The sequence below is a fragment of the Musa acuminata genome, chromosome BXJ1-7 (genome assembly GCF_036884655.1).
Source record: "Musa acuminata AAA Group cultivar baxijiao chromosome BXJ1-7, Cavendish_Baxijiao_AAA, whole genome shotgun sequence".
In the NCBI taxonomy this organism is placed as follows: domain Eukaryota; kingdom Viridiplantae; phylum Streptophyta; class Magnoliopsida; order Zingiberales; family Musaceae; genus Musa; species Musa acuminata.
In genome coordinates this window covers 32,425,265-32,445,480 of record NC_088333.1, presented here as the reverse complement: position 1 = coordinate 32,445,480, position 20,216 = coordinate 32,425,265, and the positions used below count along the sequence as shown (strand labels likewise).

General features: G+C 37.5%; 1 pseudogene; it reads right to left on the bottom strand.

Moving 5' to 3' along the window:
* Positions 1-6,602: 6,602 nt before the first annotated feature.
* On the bottom strand, positions 6,603-19,797 carry LOC135679699 (probable phytol kinase, chloroplastic; annotated as a pseudogene).
* Positions 19,798-20,216: the final 419 nt, after the last annotated feature.

Here is a 20,216-nt window from a genome sequence, read left to right as displayed (position 1 = left end):
TGGGGAGGTTGCACCGCCTAGCAGAGCTCGAAACTTGAGCTCTAGCGGTGCTACCTCTTGACAGAAGAGGTTGCATCGCCCAGTCTCGCTCGGAGACTGAGCCCGGGGTGATGCCACCTCTTGGCTGGGGCGGTTGCACTGCCCAGTCTCGTTGGGAGACATAGCCTGGGTGGTGCTACCTCCTGGCTTGGGCGGTTGCACCTCCCACAGCAACCTGGGTCCGAATGGGTTAATCCATTCGGCCCAATTTGAGTTCTTCAGGGGCCCAATTGCCCCAAGATTAAGCTAATGGGATCACCTCCCATTTCTAACTTAATCAATGTGCTAACTACGATTATTTCCTAAGACAAATTCTGCAGCTTGCTCCGGTGCGTCAATCGCTTCTTCCGGCGAGTTTCCGGCAAAATTTCGTCGATCATCCGACGAACCCTCGGTGATGCTCTTGCGGACTTCCGGCAAACTCCTAGACTTGCGATGATCCACTTGGCAAGTTCCGACAAGCTCCTTTGGCAAGCTTCTGGACTTCTCAGATTTGTTCCCGCAGAACCTCCGACGACAGTCCGAACTTCCGTCGAGCTCTGGAACTCCCAACGTGATCATTGTCATGACTCCGGCGCAACTCCTACTGGATGTCTTACTTTCATCGTAGTTAATCCTGCACACTCAAAACAAAAACTTCGATCGAGACAATTAATCCTAAGCAATTAACCAAGTTGTCCGACATGTCATTGGTCCCTCGACGCTTCGTCCGATTCTTTGGCGCATCGTCCTCTCCTGCAGCCTATTGCCCAATCGGCCAGTTGACTCTGCAACTCCGATATCCTTGGCACAATACCCGCTCTTCTTGGTCCGATGCCCGAGTCCACGACCCGAAGCCTTCTGTCGATACGTCGACCGATCCACCATCCCGACGTCTAATCTTCTGACATGTTTCTCTGGCATAACATGATTTTCCTGCTTTAATTGTCTCATCCTGATCAAAGCATCCTGCGTCACTCAAAATGCAGATTAAATCATAGACATATATCAAGTAGTTTCATCATCAAAATACGAGATTCAACACTCTATTGCAAAGATTTGTATAAGCCTATCAAGGTTAAAGATAAACCTTCTACTATGGACGATGAAGAATGGGAAGTTCAACATAGAAAAGCCATTGCCTATATTAGAAGATGGATGGATATAAACTTACATGAGCATATTTCAGATGAAACCAGAGCTGATGTTGTTTGGTAAAGGTTAGAAAACCTCTTTGCGAAAAAGATAGTGGGAAATAGAATTTCTCTCCTCAAAAGGCTTGTAAATTTGAAGTATAAAGATGGTGGTAACATTGTTGAGCACATAAGCCTATTTCAAAGTCTTGCAAACAAGTTGATTGCTATGAAAATGAATATAGATGATGAGATGCAGAGATTATTACTTCTTAGCTCTTTACCAGAAAGTTGGGAAACGTATGTGATGACTATTTGTAACTCCACGCCAGAGGGGACTCTAACCATAGATATGGTTAAAGACAGTTTTCTAAATGAAGATGCCAGAAGGAAAGAACAGGGTGAATCTTCTTCTAGTGCATTTGTTACTGAAAAACAAGAAAGACGTGGAAGAAGTCATAGCAGAAATCCATATGGTTATAGAGGAAGATCCAAGTCTAGAAGAGATATCAAATGTTTTCATTGTAACAGGCCAGGTCACATGAAGAAAGAGTGTAGGTTTTGGAAGCGAGAACAGAATGAAATGAAGAAAAATGAGAAAGAGACCAATACAGTTGCTGCTGAAGGTAATATCACTATTGTTTGTGATGAAGGTTGTTTTAGCCTTGTAGCTCAGGACAGTAGCTGGGTAATTGACTCTAGTGCTTCATTTCATGTCACTTCTCATGGTGATTTCTTTAGATCTTACACTGCAGGTGATTTTGGTAATGTCAGAATGGGAAACAATGGTACATCTAAGATTGTGGGTATTGGAGATATTTGCTTGGAGACCAGTATTGTGAGCAAATTAATACTCAAAGATGTAAGACATGTTCCAGATATTCGTCTTAACTTGATATCTACAGGTAGACTTGATGATGAGGGCTTTGCACATTATTTTGGTGAAAGTAAATGGAAACTCACTAAAGGTTCTCTAATTGTGACAAAAGGAAAGAAGATTAACTCTTTTTATGTCATGGAAGCTAAGCTACACAAAGGAGAGATTAATGCAATTCGAAAAGGTGAAAGTATAGATCTTTGGCATAAGAGGCTTGGACATATCAGCGAGAAGGGACTTCAAACTCTTGCTAGAAAGCAGTTCTTACCAGAGTTGCAAGGTACATCTCTTAAATCTTGTGATCATTGCTTAGTTGGAAAAACACATAGAGTTGCATTTCAGACATATCCATCATCTAGAAGATCTGATGTTATTGATTTAGTTCATACTGATGTTTGTACTATGCAAACTAGAACTCTTGAATGTGCTCTTTATTTTGTTACTTTTATTGATGACCATTCTAGAAAAGTTTGGACTTTTTCTTTGAAATCTAAAGACCAGGTACTCGATGCTTTCAAGGAGTTTCATGTCAGTGTTGAAAGAGAAACTGGTAGGAAGCTAAAGTGTGTTCGATCAGATAATGATGGCGAGTACATGGGTCCTTTTGAGAATTATTGCAGGTTTCATGGTATTAGGCTTGAGAAAACAGTTCCTAAAACTCCTCAGCAGAACGGTGTGACAGAAAGGATGAACAGAACCATTGAAGAAAGGATTAGGTGTATGCTTTCTCACGCCAAGTTACCGAAGTCATTTTGGGGGGAGGCTATGAGAACTACAATTGACCTGATAAATCTCTCTCCATCAGTTCCTCTACAAGGTGATGTTCCAGAGAGAGTATGGAGAGGAAAAGATATATCTTATAATCATTTGATAGTCTTTGGGTGTAAAGCATTTGTTCATATTCCCAAAGATGAGAGGTCCAAGCTTGATAATAAGGCAAAAGCATGTATCTTCTTGGGATATGGTCATGAAGAGTTTGGGTACAGATTATGGGATCCAGTGAACAAGAAGATTATTAGAAGCAGAGATGTTGTGTTTCTTGAAGACCAATTGTTTGATGATAGTGGTAATGTTGAGAAGCCAGAAACCTCTGTTTATATTCCTTGGAGTTTGGGTCCAGTTCCTTCACCTGTAGTTCATGATGATCATGGGGGAGATGAAGAAGAAGATCATGGTGAGAATGCAAGTGATGATACACCTACAGTTGATGATGCTGAACCAACTGAACATGCACCTTCACCACCAGTTGAGACTCCATTGAGAAGATCCACTAGAGAGCGACAACCCTCTACCAGATATCCTCCACATGAGTATGTTATACTTACTGACGGGGGAGAGCCAGAAACTTACCAAGAAGCTATTCTACATGAGAATAAGAGTGAGTGGGTTAAAGCCATGCAAGAAGAGATGAGATCCTTGCTTGAGAACCACACCTATGACTTGGTAAAGTTGCCTAAAGAGAAGAAAGCTCTCAAGAATAAGTGAGTTTATAAATTGAAGACTGAAAATAATAGCTCACAACACAAATACAAGGCACGACTAGTTGTGAAAGGATTCAGTCAGAAGAAAGGTATTGACTTTGAAGAAATATTTTCTCCGGTTGTGAAAATGTCCTCTATCCGAGTTGTTTTTGGTTTGGCTGCCCGCTTGAATTTAGAAGTTGAACAACTTGATGTAAAAACAGTATTTCTTCATGGTGACTTAGAAGAAGAAATTTACATGGAGCAACCAGAAGATTTCAAAGTCAAGGGAAAAAAAAATATGGTGTGTAAGCTTAGGAAAAGCTTATATGGACTCAAACAGGCACCTAGACAGTGGTACAATAAGTTAGATTCCTTTATGATGAGCTAAGGGTATGATAGAACCACATCTGATCATTGTGTGTTTATGAAGAAATTTTCAGATGATGATTTTATTATTTTACTGCTATATGTTGATGATATGTTGATTGTTGGCCATGATGTTGAAAAAATTGGAAAGCTTAAAAGAGAGCTAAGTAAGTCTTTTGCCATGAAAGACTTGGGATCGGTGAAACAAATACTTGGCATGAAGATTCTTCGTGATAGGAAGAAAAGAAAGATTTGGTTATCTTAGGAGACTTATATTGAAAAGGTTCTTGAAAGATTCAACATGAATAAAGCCAAAGCAGTTTGTTCCCCACTTGCAGGTCATTTCAAGCTGAGTTCGAAATAATGTCCTACAAGTGAGAAAGAAAAAGAAGAAATATCCAGAGTGCCTTACTCATATGCAATAAGCAGTTTGATGTATGCTATGGTTTGTACTAGGCTAGATATAGCTCATGCAGTTGGAGTTGTTAGCCGATTTCTCTCAAATCCTGGAAAAGAACATTGGGCAGTAGTGAAATGGATATTAAGATATCTAAGAGGTACTTCCAGGTTGTGTTTATGTTTTGGCAGTGATGAACCTGTGTTAGAAGGTTACACAAATGCAGACATGGCAGGAGATACTGATTCCAGGAAGTCCACTTCGGGATTCTTGATGACATTTGCAGGGGGAGCAGTCTCTTGGCAATCTAAGTTACAAAAGTGTGTTGCTCTATCAACCACAGAAGCAGAATACATAGCAGTTACTGAAGCATGTAAGGAAACTTTGTGGATGAAAAAGTTTCTACAAGAATTGGGCTTGAAACAGGAAGTATATACTGTTTACTATGATAGTCAGAGCACCATTCACCTCTTCAAGAATTCAACATACCATTCTAGATCCAAGCATATTGATGTGAGATATCACTGGATTCGTGATGTGCTTGAGTTGAAAGAATTACATTTGGAAAAGGTGCATACCAATGAGAATGGTTCAGATATGTTGACAAAGTCTTTGCCTAAGGAGAAGCTTGAAGCATGTAGGCGAAGAGCGGGCTTGGTACAACCCACCATATGAGCTGGAGGGGGAGAATTGTTGGTTCCAGCCCATATGTGGGCTTGGACAATTGAGCCTATTCAGCCCAAATCAGCAAATGAAAGAAATTAAAACGAGGAGAGAGAAGGTGAGAAAAAAGTGAGATCAGCGTGCAGCGTGTGGCGACGTTCAGAGGAAAGATGAGAGAGAAATAGAGAAAGAAAAATTAGGTTTCTGAGTTTTCTGCTTGACGATCGGTGGCCAAACGTTGTTAGTTTCGGCCCAAATTTTATGTGGAGAATCCTTGCAGCAAACTCTACAATCCTAACGGTGTTGATCTACAGTTTACCCTCTCTAAGGTACTTTCCTGCGATATCTACTTTCTGAGACCTAGAATTCTTTTTGAGGAGATCCATCTAAGATTTGCTATTCTTGAGGCAAGATATATGATCTTGATGTTATTACGATCCTCTAGTTATTCTAGAGAAGACCTACTGTAAACCTATTATTAGTATTATTGATAGTGGAAGTTTGAGGTGGACTACGGTCCCGTGGTTTTTCTCACATTGGGTTTTTCACGTTAAAAAGATTTGGTCTCATTGTGTGATTGATTTTTGCTCTATTGTTTATATTGTGCTTGATGATATTTTTATTTGAACATCTATTTTAATACACAAAAGGGAAAGAATTATTCCGCTTTAACATGTTTCTTCCTAACACTACCTTCGTTGACTTGAGTAATCCACGGGTCCTCAAGTAGGTGCATCCAAAGTTCAAAAAAAAATTCCACATCTAGCTTTTAAATAGAGAGAACCCTTAGACATGTCTTTCATCAAACTTTCCTTGTCTCAGTGAAAGATGATAGATACTATTAAAAAAAGATAGACCTCCAAATTCATTCAAATCTATATATCAAGGTGACGTTCAAAATGGATTATTAATATGAACGAAGCTTAATGACGCCTTTTGATTTCCTTCATATCCTCCCTTTAATTGATGATGATGTCTACAGAAACTTGAAACGTGACTCTGTTATTTTCACTTCTTACCCTTTTATTCTTTTGCTTTTGTTTGATTAGGTGTACGTTGTTGCTGCAGATGCAGGGTTTTTGCATCGTTGGGTACTGTTTTAGATTGATTGCTTGTGGTAAAGAGGCATGGAGCAGTCTTGTCTTTTATTTTTATTTTTATTTTTTCGTAAATAATAAGTGATGAGAGTGAAATTTGATCTAGTAATTTTTTTTACTAGCTAAATTTTATTCGACACATTGAAAAATCTTAACCAAATATGGTTTCGAATCTTCAACCTAGTGTGTTGAAAAAATTATGATTTAAAATGTTCGATCTAAGAAAAATAAATTGGAAATATTATCATTAAACTAATATTCTACTTGTTTAAATTTATATTATTATTATTATTATTATTATTATTATTATTATTCTAGTTGTTGTTGATAGGTTTAGATCGGTAACTCCTTCACCTTGATGATATCATGAGATGATGATGATGATGATATTATTATTATTAGAGGCTGTTGATCGATGAATAGTGAGCTAAGCCAGTACGTGTTCGTCACTTCACTGAATTTAATCTGAAATCATAAAGAATTCTTGATAAGAGTCATCTTGTTGGTCACATCTTGCAAGACTTCAATACAAATGTTGGACTACGACATCGAACAAACAAGAGAGAACATTTATTTCAACAAATTATATTACAAGCCTCTTAAACGGAAGACGGGAGGAGCAATATTCCAACAAACATCAGAAATAGATTTGCTCTTCAACACAATCACCACATCAGAAGCAGTGAGGATATTACGACCAAAAAGAAGAAAAGATGTCAACATATTTGTGAAGGGAACAGAGATGTTGTCATCTACAACATCACTGATAGGAAGAGACTCCACCAAAGTGGCTGCCAAAGAAACTCTTCTGACTGTCTGCTCCCAATCCAAATGCACATATCCAAAAACACAGAACTAGCAGAGCGTCCTGCAACACAAAGATCTAGGAGCAGTAGAACCACATGAAGCCAAACACAAACGTGGAGATACTCCCAACCCACCTCATATGTTCATTGTAGGGAAGCTTGATCTCCCCGTACCTTCTGCCCACTATTTTAGCAAAACCCTGTAGACGCATGCAATGGCTTCCAACTCGAGGTTGATAGCCACGAGGAAAACTAACAGGAGCATGGACTTACCATTACCACCACTCACTATTGCCAGTGATACAAAAACACCAGTGTCAAAAACAGTGGTACAGTGAATTAGATCCGTATGAGATTAGCAAATTATTATTAAGGAACAGAGTGAGATGTAGAAACAAGAGATTACTCAGGTCTTCCATCTCTTGTAAGGGATCTGACAAGGCCTTCATCACTAAGAATGCCAAGGCCATAACTTTGAACCATATGAAGTTCAAAATAGGAACAACTGCAACAAAATATCATGCCTCCTCCGAAGAGCTACAAAATTGATCAGGCTAACACAGTTATATATGAACTTGTGATGAAAAATGAGAAGGCTAAGACAAGGAACAGTAGAAGAAGATGTTCTCAGAAATTGGAACGAAACCAGTTTCTACCTGAAAACTGGCCTAAGTGGATAGGTACAGGAGTCCTGTCAATACATGTACAGAAGTCGATGATAGTTTATTTCTTACAATCGCCCCGTTGTTGTCGCAATATAAGGAGATCGGTTCCTCGCTATCCGGCACGACTCCCAAGATATGTGATGAACTTCAATCGCTAGTAAAATAGTGGGAGTCGTGCTGGGTAGTGATGAGCCGATCTCCTTATATTGTGATAATAACGGGACGATTGCAAGAAATAAACTATCAAGATATTGACTTCTATCTTAATATGCTCCCACTATTTTACTAGCGAGTCACACGACACCCTCATCACGTGAAACGGAAGTCTCCGGCAGACTTCTAGTGGGGATCAGGATCCAATTAGCGTCTTAGTGTAACCTCGAGGGACTCGGCCAAACACACTAAGCCTAAAAGGTAGGCAACTCGTATTGATCACAACTACTTGTGATTCTTGTCTTGTTCAGCCTCTGAATCACCATGGTCTCGAGGGACTCGACCAACCATGATGCTCGGTTAAGTCAACACCTTCGTTACAAGATGAGTCTGATTTGATGATATACTCTCAAGGGACTCGATCAAGCATACCATGTCCTAAGATCACCGGTGACATCTCTATGTCATAAACAAGATAGCGAATCACGATATAGGTGAGTCTGGAGGTACTCAACCAACTCAACCTACACCGGGAATCAGTTCCTACTTATAACGATGGAAGGCCACGTGGGTCAATCTAATTGCCTCACGTTTATCGACTTAATATTATCGAGAGAGATATTTCTATGATTTGGTCTCCTAATATGATATGTCACACATATACATATTTAATATATATCTACATCGCATGCAAATATATATACATATCTAATATGTGTATAAGTAATCACACCAGATGATCATGGACCACAACCTAATGTGATTAGGCCTGAGCCAATAGGCATAATCACTCACATCAAGATCTATGTGTGCAACGGTACATCTCTATGCCCTGTGATCGTCCATCTCGTCCTCGTCCGTTCTGTCGACATCTCGATGCATCTTCATGCATCGCGATCGTCCATCTCGTGGGTCCCGCCATCGCATCTATGCTCTCGCTACGTCTCCTCATGTGATTACAACTTAATCATAGACACGCAGGCCCGACAATAAATGAGAAATACAATGGAGGCTCGCAGACCCCAATAATAATAATCACAAGTACACACATCACACGGTCCATGATCATCCGTCCACACATCATACATCACATATATAAATAATTATTGTCATGTAGGATTACTAGATAATGATAAAAATAAAATTCAACTAAACTTTTAATTAATTAATATTTTTTTGAAATCAGGGACATGTAGGGAATTTTTGAATTCCTAGGGGTATTTTCATAATTTAGACAAAAAGACAGAAACTGGAATTTCTCAAATTTACAGGGCAAAACTATCTTTTTGCCCCAAAAACCCTAATGCCCTACTCCCCTTTGCTGCCGCTGCCACCACCCTACTGGCGCTGCCCCCTGCCCCCCCCCCGAGCGTTGTGCTCGCGGGTGCAGTGCCCTGCCAGGCGGCCGCCCCTAGGGGGGGGGGGGTTTGCCTGCAGGAGCAGTTGTAACATCCCCCATTTTTAAAAATTTAGTAAAAGGTTTGTTTGTAAAAATAAGGATTATTTAATAATTATTTTATATTAAATGATATTATATTAAAAGTTTATGACTAGGGACCTAAGAGTAAATATTACAAGTTTGATATAATTGATGAAAGATTCAGATTTAAGTTAAAAAAAAAAAAAAGACATGTGTCACTAGCTAACCTAAGGTTGGTGCCACTTATCTTTGCTCTAAAGAAGACACCTAGCCCTTTTCATGCATGCATGACATCTTGCAACTTTTGCATTAGCCAAAACTCAGAAAATTAGATGAAAGGTTAAAGAAAACAAACATGAAGAGTTGCAGCCAAAGTGAGTTTCAGAAGAGAAGGGAAGAAGAAGAAGAAGAAGAAGAAGAGCTTGAGGTTTTTCATCAATTTTTCCACATTTGGGATTCAAATAATTTTAAGGCAAGTATTCTAACCCCATCTCACAGTAACCTTAATCTCTGTTTCCATTTTTATTCTGTAAAATTTGAAAGATTTCAACTGAGAACCAGACCTTCTTTCGTTTTGATACAAAGTCATGAATTGGTAATTTGTTGGCAATCTGACCTCTATGCAATATTTCGGTCATAACATTTTGTAATAAATTATGATTTAGACAAACCTATTCTATTTGAAAGTAGACAAAAAAATATTTATTTTGATACTAAGATCGAATGATTTGGAGTTTAAATGCCTACTAAGACTTTTGTTTAAATTAACCCTACAGATTCTATAAAATAGGGACTGAAATTTCTGACCTCTTGTTGCTTAACTGCTTATAACTTTCTGCCGTGAACTCAGATTCATACAAAGTATGATTTATTCGAATCTAGACTCAAAATTATTTCTGCATATACCTGATTTGAAATTTTTGGAGTACAATTACTAATTGAAACATCTGCTTTCATTGACCCTATGGATTCAGTAAAATAGAGCAAATATTTTCAGACCTTTCCCTACGAAATTATCTGTAACTCCCTGTTGTAAATTCCAATTCTTGTAAAACTTATTTACCTAAAACTAAATTGATAAAGCTTTCTAATGACATATATTTTGTATAAATTGGAGTATAATTGGTTATCCAAATAATTCATACAATATTCTTATCAAATTCTGCCAGAATCGAGCTTTGGTCGATTTCGGCTTTCCTTGTTTATTATCTTTGGAAATCGATTTCGGCAAAAACTCTTACTTCAGTCAAGCTTTACATTATTACCTTAAATTCCTATATACTTTTGTCCTTTATTTATTTGTACATCTACAACTATCATCTAAAGTTCATGTTTGCATCGTAATGATTCGGCACATGCATCCTATTGTTCCGCATTTGCTTTCGACATGTGCCTCTTCTAGTTTTATTTCTTTAGAGATTGAATCCATCTAACTTTCTTATTTCAATTGAACTATATATGATTTCTTGAAATCCTTGTATGCTCTTGCTTTTGTTTCCTTTCAAATCTTAATATATTTGTGAAAGATTATATTTATATCGTCTTGACTCGAAAGACATATGTACATTTCGTTGTTCCACATGTGCTTCCAATATATGCTAATTTCATTATTCATACTGTCCCTTTGTACTATGGTGTTTATGGGATAAAATGTGAACCTTTGTCAAAAATGGTAAAGGGCGTTATTCTTAGAGCTCGCGATGCTCTGTCGGCCCCCTTTGACTTCACTTAGACGTGGGTGGATGAAGCTCCTAAACGTGGTAGACTTATGTTTGGTGGTCATTCACAAATGGATGGACCATATTATGTTATGATCCTACATCACCTTCTATCTGTTTGATATAAAATTTAGAGCCAACCTAGCACTTGGGCAGGGTGAGAGGGCTCGAGTTTGAAAGGGCTACCCGTGGATGGAGTCGAGAACTCATCACGGTGTGGAGCTACCACTGAGTTAAAACTCACATGCACTATGCTAGGGTACAATGTTTGAGCTTCTGTTTCATATTTGTTCTTTGATATGTTCTGAAATGCTTCTTATGCTTCCGAAATATTTCCATATGCCATTGATACATTCCGAAGAATTTCATTCACCATTGATATGTTCCGAACTGTTTCGTATTCCATTGATATCCAAAATGCTCCTTATGTCTTTGTTATGCCTTAAAATTACCATATGCCTTAGATATGCTCCTTATGTCGATGATATGCTCTAATTACCTTTCCTCGATTGTTTGAACAAAACGTGCTTCGAACGATACGACATTGTAATTCTGCATTAAAAAAAAATATGCTACTGTTTCATCTTGTATCTCTGCTTTGTATTTTGATACCTTATTTGTTTGAAACCTATCCTCTTTGCTATGGATATGTTAGTCATTTGCTGAGCTTTATATTCTCACCCCGTTGCTATATAAATTTTTCAGGATAGCTTATCGCTCGCTAAAATATGTAAATTGGGTTGAGGCAGTGGAAAGTTAGAAGATTTTGGGGCAAATCTTTCGTACTTGATATGTTGATGTTGTATAAGTTCCTTTTGTGTGTATCAATGACAAATCTAGATTGATGTATCCTGTAAATATTTGAAAAGTACCTCTCATGTTATGATTTTGGAAATGTTAAGTTTAAACTATGTATTGATATAAACATGTAGTACATGTTGGTTTTGTGATTGCATTAATTACCACGCTTATGGTTTAGTTATGTTATTTTTGGATTTTAAGAATCATCTAGTGACATGATGTATGATTATATGCACAGGTTTTGTGAATTGTGGATTGTAGAGGTGAATGACTTGAACATTTTTCTTAGTGACCTCAAATGTGTGATTGGATCCTGGATTGTTTGTTGAATTATAATATTATCAATCTTGAGTTAGGTTCACACCTCCTGAATGAAAATTATATTCGGGGGGGGGGGGGGGCGGGCGTGACAGAGTGGTATCAGAGCATGGTTTGAGGATCACTGAAATATTTGATATGTTGACGTGTAAAATATTTTGAGGTCTAGTGAACTATATTGATTGGTGAAATTTTTTTTTGATGCATTTTAGGAATCTAGGATGACGAGGGCATTTAGTCCTCCAACTTTATCTGCTTTTGATTAATTATGTGCGATAAAAGGGTTGATCCGGGATATTAAATCAGAGTGGCGTAGTAGAAGCATGGAGAACCTAATACATTAGTAGTAGAAAAATAGATGATGCGATTGGAGAAGATATTTGATGTACGAAATTGTTTTGATGATCAAAAGAATTTTTGGAGATCAAGGACAAGAATAGCAAGGACAAGTTTACCAAAAAAAAAAGAAAAAGAGAGATTATAAATTAATCAGAATGTGATAATAAGAGGGTTAAGACATCATCGATTTGAAAAGGGAAGTCACCACAAAAGATTCAATCCTGTGTACGATGTGAGTTAAATTATGAAATAAGTTTGTATTTGTAGGTGACTGGAGCCTATTTTGCTTGCGAAAATTTGGATCATAAAATTAAAGACTGCCCTTTGAACAAGAAGAATCACTGCCTCATAAATCACTAACCTATGTCAGAGTGTATGTTATCACGGAATATGATTCTAAAGCTTCTGAATTAGTGGTCGAAGGTACTATTCATGTTTTTGAAAGAATGCAAATATTTGTTTGACCATATGTCTCATCTATGATTTGATTCGTAATATTTTGCTTATCACTTGGGCATTCAACCTAGACCACTGGATTATATGCTATATGTAAATACGGCTATTGGGGATTGTTTGATAACAAACTCGATTTGGTCATCTTGTTTGATTTCTATTGGAGAACACGAACTTCTTGCTGATTTGGTTCTCCTAGATATTTGGAGTTTTGATATTATACTAAGTATGGATTGACTATCTTCCAATCATACAAGTATAGATTGTTATACAAAATGATCACTTTTTGCATACTAGATCATCCCCATCTTTTATTTTGAGAGTATTGGGCATGATTTATCTCCTTGCCTGATGTATTTCCAAATGACTTGCTTGGTTTATCTCCAGATAGAGAGGGTGAATTTACTATTGATTTGGTCCCTAGGACAACCCCAATATCTAAGCCTCCTTATAGAATAGCACCACTCGAGCTAGAGAAATTGAAAAAGCAACTATAAGAACTATTAGATAAGGGTTTCATTCGACCTAGTGTTTCACCATGGGGTGCTCCGGTGCTATTAGTTAAGAAGAAGGACAGAACGTTAAGGCTTTGTATTGATTATAAACAATTGAATCAAGTGACCATCAAAAACAAGTATCCCCTACCTAGAATTGATGATTTGTTTGATCAATTACAGGGTGCACAAGTATTCTCCAAGATTGATCTAAGGTCAGGTTACTATCAGTTGAAGATCATGAAGGAGGATATTCCAAAAACAGCTTTTTGAACTCGATATGGTCACTATGAATTCTTAGTGATGCCTTTTGGTTTAACTAATGCCCCTATAACTTTCATGAAACTGATGAATAGGATATTTCAGCCATTCTTGGACGATTGTGTGATTATATTCATTGATGACATATTAGTATATTCAAGGAGTAATCAGGAGCATGAGGAACACTTGAGAAATATATTATCCATACTAAGAGAAAAGAAGTTGTATGCAAAGTTCAGCAAATGTGAATTTTGGTTGAATGAAATTGCTTTCTTAGGCCATGTGATTTCAGGGAAGGGTATATCTGTTGATCCAAAGAAAGTGGAAGCTATTGTTAAGTGGGAAGTACCAACAAATATGATAGAAGTTAGAAGCTTCTTGGGCATGGCAGGTTATTATAGGAGATTTGTGGAGGGATTTTCTCGAATTGCTCAACCTCTCACCAAACTTACTCAAAAGAATGTGAAATTTGTATGGGGTGATGATTGTGAGCAAAGTTTTCAAGAGTTAAAAAGGAGATTGACTAGTGCCCCTATTCTCACTATTCCAAGTGGTGATGAGGGATTTATGGTTTACACTGATGCCTCAAGAAAGGGCCTTGGATGTGTTTTGATGCAAGAAGGGAAAGTGATTGCTTATGCTTCTAGACAACTAAAGAGTTATGAATTGAATTATCCAACTCATGATTTGGAATTGACAGCAATTATTTTTGCTCTAAAGATTTGGAGGCATTACTTGTATGGGTGAACATTTGAAATCTTTACTGATCATAAGAGTTTAAAGTATATTTTTAATCAAAAAGAGTTAAACATGACAACGGAGATGGATAGAACTTCTAAAGGATTATGATTGTACCATTCGTTATCACCCGGGTAAAGCTAATGTTGTAGTAGATGCCCTTAGTAGAAAATCTACAAGTTTTATGGCGACTTTGGTTGTGAAGCAATGGAAGTTATTAGAAGAGAATTATGATTCGAATGTTATGAGAAAAGGGCAAGACTCAATGATATTAATGGCCTCCATCCAAGTGCAATCTGATCTCATTCAACAAATTAAAGAAGGACAACTATGAGATCGACGCTTGATCTGCTTAAGGAATGAAGTAGAAAAGGGATTGAAACTGAATTTTCGAGTTTCAGAGGATGGCCTATTGAAATTTGGAGATAGAATATGTGTTCCAAATGACTCAGATATCAAAAATCAAATCCTGAGGGATGGTCATAATTCAAAGTACACTATGCATCCTGGTAGCACTAAGATGTATAGAGATCTCTAAAATCATTATTGGTAGGAAGGCATGAAGAAGGAGATTGCAATATATGTTTCAAAGTGTTTGACATGTCAGCAAATCAAAGCAGAACACCAAAGACCTGGAGGTTTGTTGCAACCTTTAAATATTCCTAAATGGAAATGGGAATGTATTACCATGGACTTTATTTCAGGACTACCCCGAACTTCTAGAAAGCATGATGCTATTTGGGGTTATCATTGATAGGTTAACGAAATCTACACATTTCCTACCGATCAATATGACTTATTCTCTTGATAGGCTTGCGGATTGATATATAAATGAAATAGTAAGACTTCATGGTGTTCCAAAGGAGATAATCTCTGATAGAGACTCCAGATTTCTATCTAGATTTTGGAGAAGGTTACAAGAATCTATTGGCACTAAAGTCAAGTTTACCATTGCTTATCACCCTCAAACTGATGGTCAATAAGAAAGAACCATTCAAACACTTGAGGATTTGCTTCGAGCCTATGTTAAGGATTGGAAAGGTGAATGGGATAAAGATATTTCTCTTATTGAGTTCACTTATAATAATAGTTATCATTCAAGTATTTAAATGGCTCCTTTTGAAGCTTTATATGAGCGAAAGTGCAGGACGCCTATATGTTGGGAAGAAATTGACGACAAAAAGTTATTAGCACCAGAAAAAGTACAAGAGACTACTGAGAAAATTTAACTTATAAGAAAAAGGTTAAAGACTGCTTAGAGTCGTAAAAAGAGTTATGCTGTTAACATAAGATGAAATATTGAGTTTCAAATCGGGGATTTTGTATTCCTGAAGGTCTCCCCTTCTAAAGGCATTGTAAGATTTGGGAAGAAAGAAAAGTTAAGCCCAAGATTTATTGGACCTTTTGAGATTCTTGAGAGGGTTAGTTCTGTCGCTTACAGGATTGCCTTGCCATCATCATTGTACCATATCCATGATATATTTCATGTTTCAATGATCAGAAAGTATATACCTGATCCCTCTCATATCATTAAGTATGAGCCGATGGTGATTGATAAAGACTTGTCTTATGTGGAAGAGCCCACTCAGATTGTTGATAAAAAAAAGAAAAGATCTTGAGGAATCAGGTTATCCCTCTAGTTAAAGTGATCTGGAGATATCATTTTGGAGAGGAAACAACTTGGGAGCTTGAGGAAGAAATGATGAAAGCTTATCCTCATCTTTTCATTGAATAAGGTATGATAAATTTAGAGGACTAAATTTTTCTTTAAGGAGGGGAGAGTGTAACATCCCCCATTTTTAAAAATTTAGTAAAAGGTTTGTTTGTAAAAATAAGGATTATTTAATAATTATTTTATATTAAATAATATTATATTAAAAGTTTATGGCTAGGGACCTAAGAGTAAATATTATAAGTTTGATATAATTTATGAAAGATTCAGATTTAAGTTAAAAAAAAATAGTGGACATGTGTCACTAGCTAACATAAGGTAGGTGCTACTTATCTTTGCTCTAAAGATGACACTTAGCCCCTTTCATGCATGACACCTTACAATTTTTGCATTATCCAAAACCCAAATAATTAGATGAAAGGTTAAAGAAAACAAACCTGAAGAGTTGCAGCCAACGTGAGTTTGAGAAGAGAAGGGAAGAAGAAGAAGAAGAAGAAGAAGAAGAGCTTGAGGTTTTTCATCAATTTTCTCATATTTGGGATTCAAATAATTTTAAGGCAACTATTTTAACCCCATTCCACAGTCACCTTAATCTCTGTTTCCATTTTTATTCTATAAAATTTGAAAGATTTCAACTGAGAACCAGACCTTCTTTCGATTTGATACAAGGTCATGAATCTATAGTTTTTTGATAATCTAACCTCTATGCAATGGTTCGGTCATAACATTTTGTAATAAATTATGAATTAGACAAAACCTATTCCATTTGAAAGTAGACAAAAAAATCTTTATTTTGATACTAAGATCGAATGATTTGGAGTTTAAATGCCTACTAAGACTTCTGTTTAAATTAACCCTACAGATTCTATAAAATAGGGACTGAAATTTCTGACCTCTTATTGCTTAATTGCTTAAAACTTTCTGCTGTGAACTCAGATTCATACAAAGTATGATTTATTCGAATCTAGACTCAAAATTCTTTCTGTATATAACTAATTTGAAATTTTTGGAGTACAATTACTAACTAAAACATCTGCTTTAATCGACCCTATGGATTTAGTAAAATAGAGCAAATATTTTCAGACATTTTCCTACGAAATTATCTGTAACTCCTTGTTGTAAATTCCAATTCTTATAAAAATTGATTTGCCTAAAACTAGATTGATAAAGCTTTCTAATAACACCATTTTGTATAAATTGGAGCATAATTGATTATCCAAATAGTTCATACAATATTTCTATCAAATTCTGCCAGAATCGAGCTTTGGTTGATTTCGACTTTCCTTGTTTATTCTCTTTGGAAATCGATTTCAGCAAAATCTCTTACTTCAGTCAAGTTTTACATTATTACCTTAAATTCCTGTATACTTTTGTCCTTTATTTATTTGTACATCTACAGCTATCATCTAAAGTTCATGTTTGCATCGTAATGATTCGGCACATGCATCCCATTATTCCGCATTTGCTTTCGATATGTGCATCTTCGAGTTTCATTTCTTTAGATATTGAATTCATCTAACTTTCTTATTTCAATTGAGATATATATGATTTTTTGAAATCCTTGTATGCTCTTGCTTTTGTTTCCTTTCAAATCTGAACACATTTGTGAAAGATTATGTTTATATCGTATTGACTCGAAGGGCATATGTACATTTCGTTGTTCCGCATGTGCTTCCAATATATGCTAATTTCATTATTCATACTGTCCCTTTGTACTCTGGTGTTTGTGGGATAAAATATAAACCTTTGCTAGAAATGGTAAAGGGAGTTATGCTTAGAGCCCGCGATGCTCTGTCAGCCCCCTATGACTTCACTCAGACGTGGGTGGATGGAGCTCCCAGATGTAGGAGACTTATGTTTGGTGGTCATTCAGAAATGGATGGACCATATTATGTTATGATCCCACTTCACCTTCTATCTGTTTGATATAAAATTCAGAGCCGACCTAGCACTTGGGCAGGGTGAGAGGGCTCGAGTTGGAAAGGGCTACCCGTGGATGGAGTCGAGAACTCATCACGACGTGGAGCCACCACTGAGTTAAACCTCACATGCACTATGCTAGGGTACGACGTTTGAGCTTCTGTTTCGTATTTGTTCTTTGATATGTTCTGAAATGCTTCTTATGCTTCTGAAATATTTCCATATGCCATTGATACATTCCGAAGCATTTCATTCACCATTGATATGTTTCGAACTGTTTCGTATTCCATTGATATCCAAAATCCTATTTATGTCTTTGTTATGCCTTGAAATTATCATATGCCTGGGATATGCTCTTTATGTCAATGATATGCTCCAATTACTTTTCCTCGATTGTATGAACAAAACGTGCTTCGAACGATACGACATTGTAATTCTGCATTCAAACAAAACGTGCTACTGTTTCATCTTGTATCTCTACTTTGTATTTTGATACCTTATTTGTTTGAAACCTATCCTCTTTGCTATAGATATGTTAGTCATTTGCTGAGCTTTATATGCTCACCTCGTTGCTATATAAAATTTTCAGGATAGCTTATTGCTCGCTAAAATTTGTAAATTGGGTTGAGGCAGTGGAAAGTTAGAAGATTTTTGGGCAAATCTTTCGTACTTGATATGTTGATGTTGTATAAGTTCCTTTTGTGTGTATCAATGACAAATATAAATTGATGTATCCGGTAAATATTTGAAATGTATCTCTCATGTTATGATTTTGTAAATGTTAAGTTTAAACTATGTATTGATATAAACATGTAGTATATGTTGGTTTTGTAATTGCATTAACTGCCACGCTTATGGATTTATGATATAGTTATGGTTTAGTTAAGTTGCTTTTGGATTTTTAGAATTATCTAGTGACATGATGTATGATTATAAACTATACAGGTTTTGTGAATTGTGGATTGTAGAGGTGAATGACTTGAACATTTTTCTTAGTGATCTCAAATGTGTGATTGGATCCTGGATTGTTTGTTGAATTATAATATTATCAAAATTATATTCGGGGGGGGGGGGGAGGGAGGGGGGGGGGCGGGGCTGGGGCGTGATAGTAGCGGCCGCAGGCGCCGTTGCCCTGCTTTGCCTCAGCCCGCGGACACAGCGGTCGCTGGAGCCTTTGCCTATGGGTTCAGCACACGTAGGCGCCGCCCTTGCGTGCGGGCGTAGTCCCTGCATGCTGGTGACCGCCTTGCCCGCACGCAGGGGCCTGGCTGCACGTGGCTTGCCTTATGGCTGCCGCTGCAAGTGGCCTGCTTGCAAGCAGATGGCAGTGCTTCCATCTGCGACAACCGCAAGGGCAGCAACAGTTGTTGTCCTTTCTCGCTTTTGCGTCAATGATTTTGACATCAAAAGCTTCTCCAAAACACAACACACGTAGTTCAAAACCAATTATTCGCATGAACAACCTGGCTCTAATACCACTGTTGGGAAATCTTGGGGGCGACATCACATGGACTAATCTAAGTTGATCGACTAACTGCTCTTTAAAGAAACAAAAAAATACCTCTTCTTCCAACCCTTGCAAGAGGTTGGAGCACCGACAACCGGGTGGAGAGGAAATAGGTTGACCCCTTGAAACACAAACTATTGCAGGCAAACAAGAGGGTCGGGATGTGTGTTGTTATACATTCCCCAAAAAAGATCACAAGAAAGCACCAGGAATTCGATACTATTTGGGCAGGTGAGAACTTCCAAAAATTGAAAGCCTCCACGAAAAAAGGATAGAGGGGAAAGCAAAGTCTCGCCTCTAGTGTGTCTGTGCTTATGCAAAATATGTGATGCGACACATAAGGTCAATCACTTGGTTGAGCAGGCATCAGCTTGAACTAGACCAAAATGTGATAGACCTCCCGAAGAATCTTCAAGTTGGAGGCTGACACCACTAAGTCTGAACCGAAGGACCACGATTGGACACAGAACCACATCGCACGATGGGTTCGCCTCCGAGGGGGCAACTTCCATTAGCATGACTGACTCGACTCTATCCGAGGATAGATTTTTCATTACTGACACTAAGGGTGGTGACAAAATCAATGACCTATCTAAGTCTAAGGCACTAAAAGAGGAGGAGAAAGATGACATCTTGGACCTTAAGTTTGCCAGAGGAGGAAGTTCGAGTTTAAGAAGATATAAGAAGAAGTGACAAGCAATAAATGGCTAAGGGCAACTATTTATAGGTTCCAAGGACGATGGGTTCCACTGTCCGTCTGCCTACTTGCTCTCAAAAGCTGCGAGGGTAATAGGGCATATGGTGTCATTAAGAACAAGTTAGGACACATGGCATGATCTGCTTGATCTAGTGGTCATTCTAATCATCATGAAGATCACATTAAATCCATCACATCTTTGCTAGGGGCACACAACACATAATGAATGCACCACGTTGA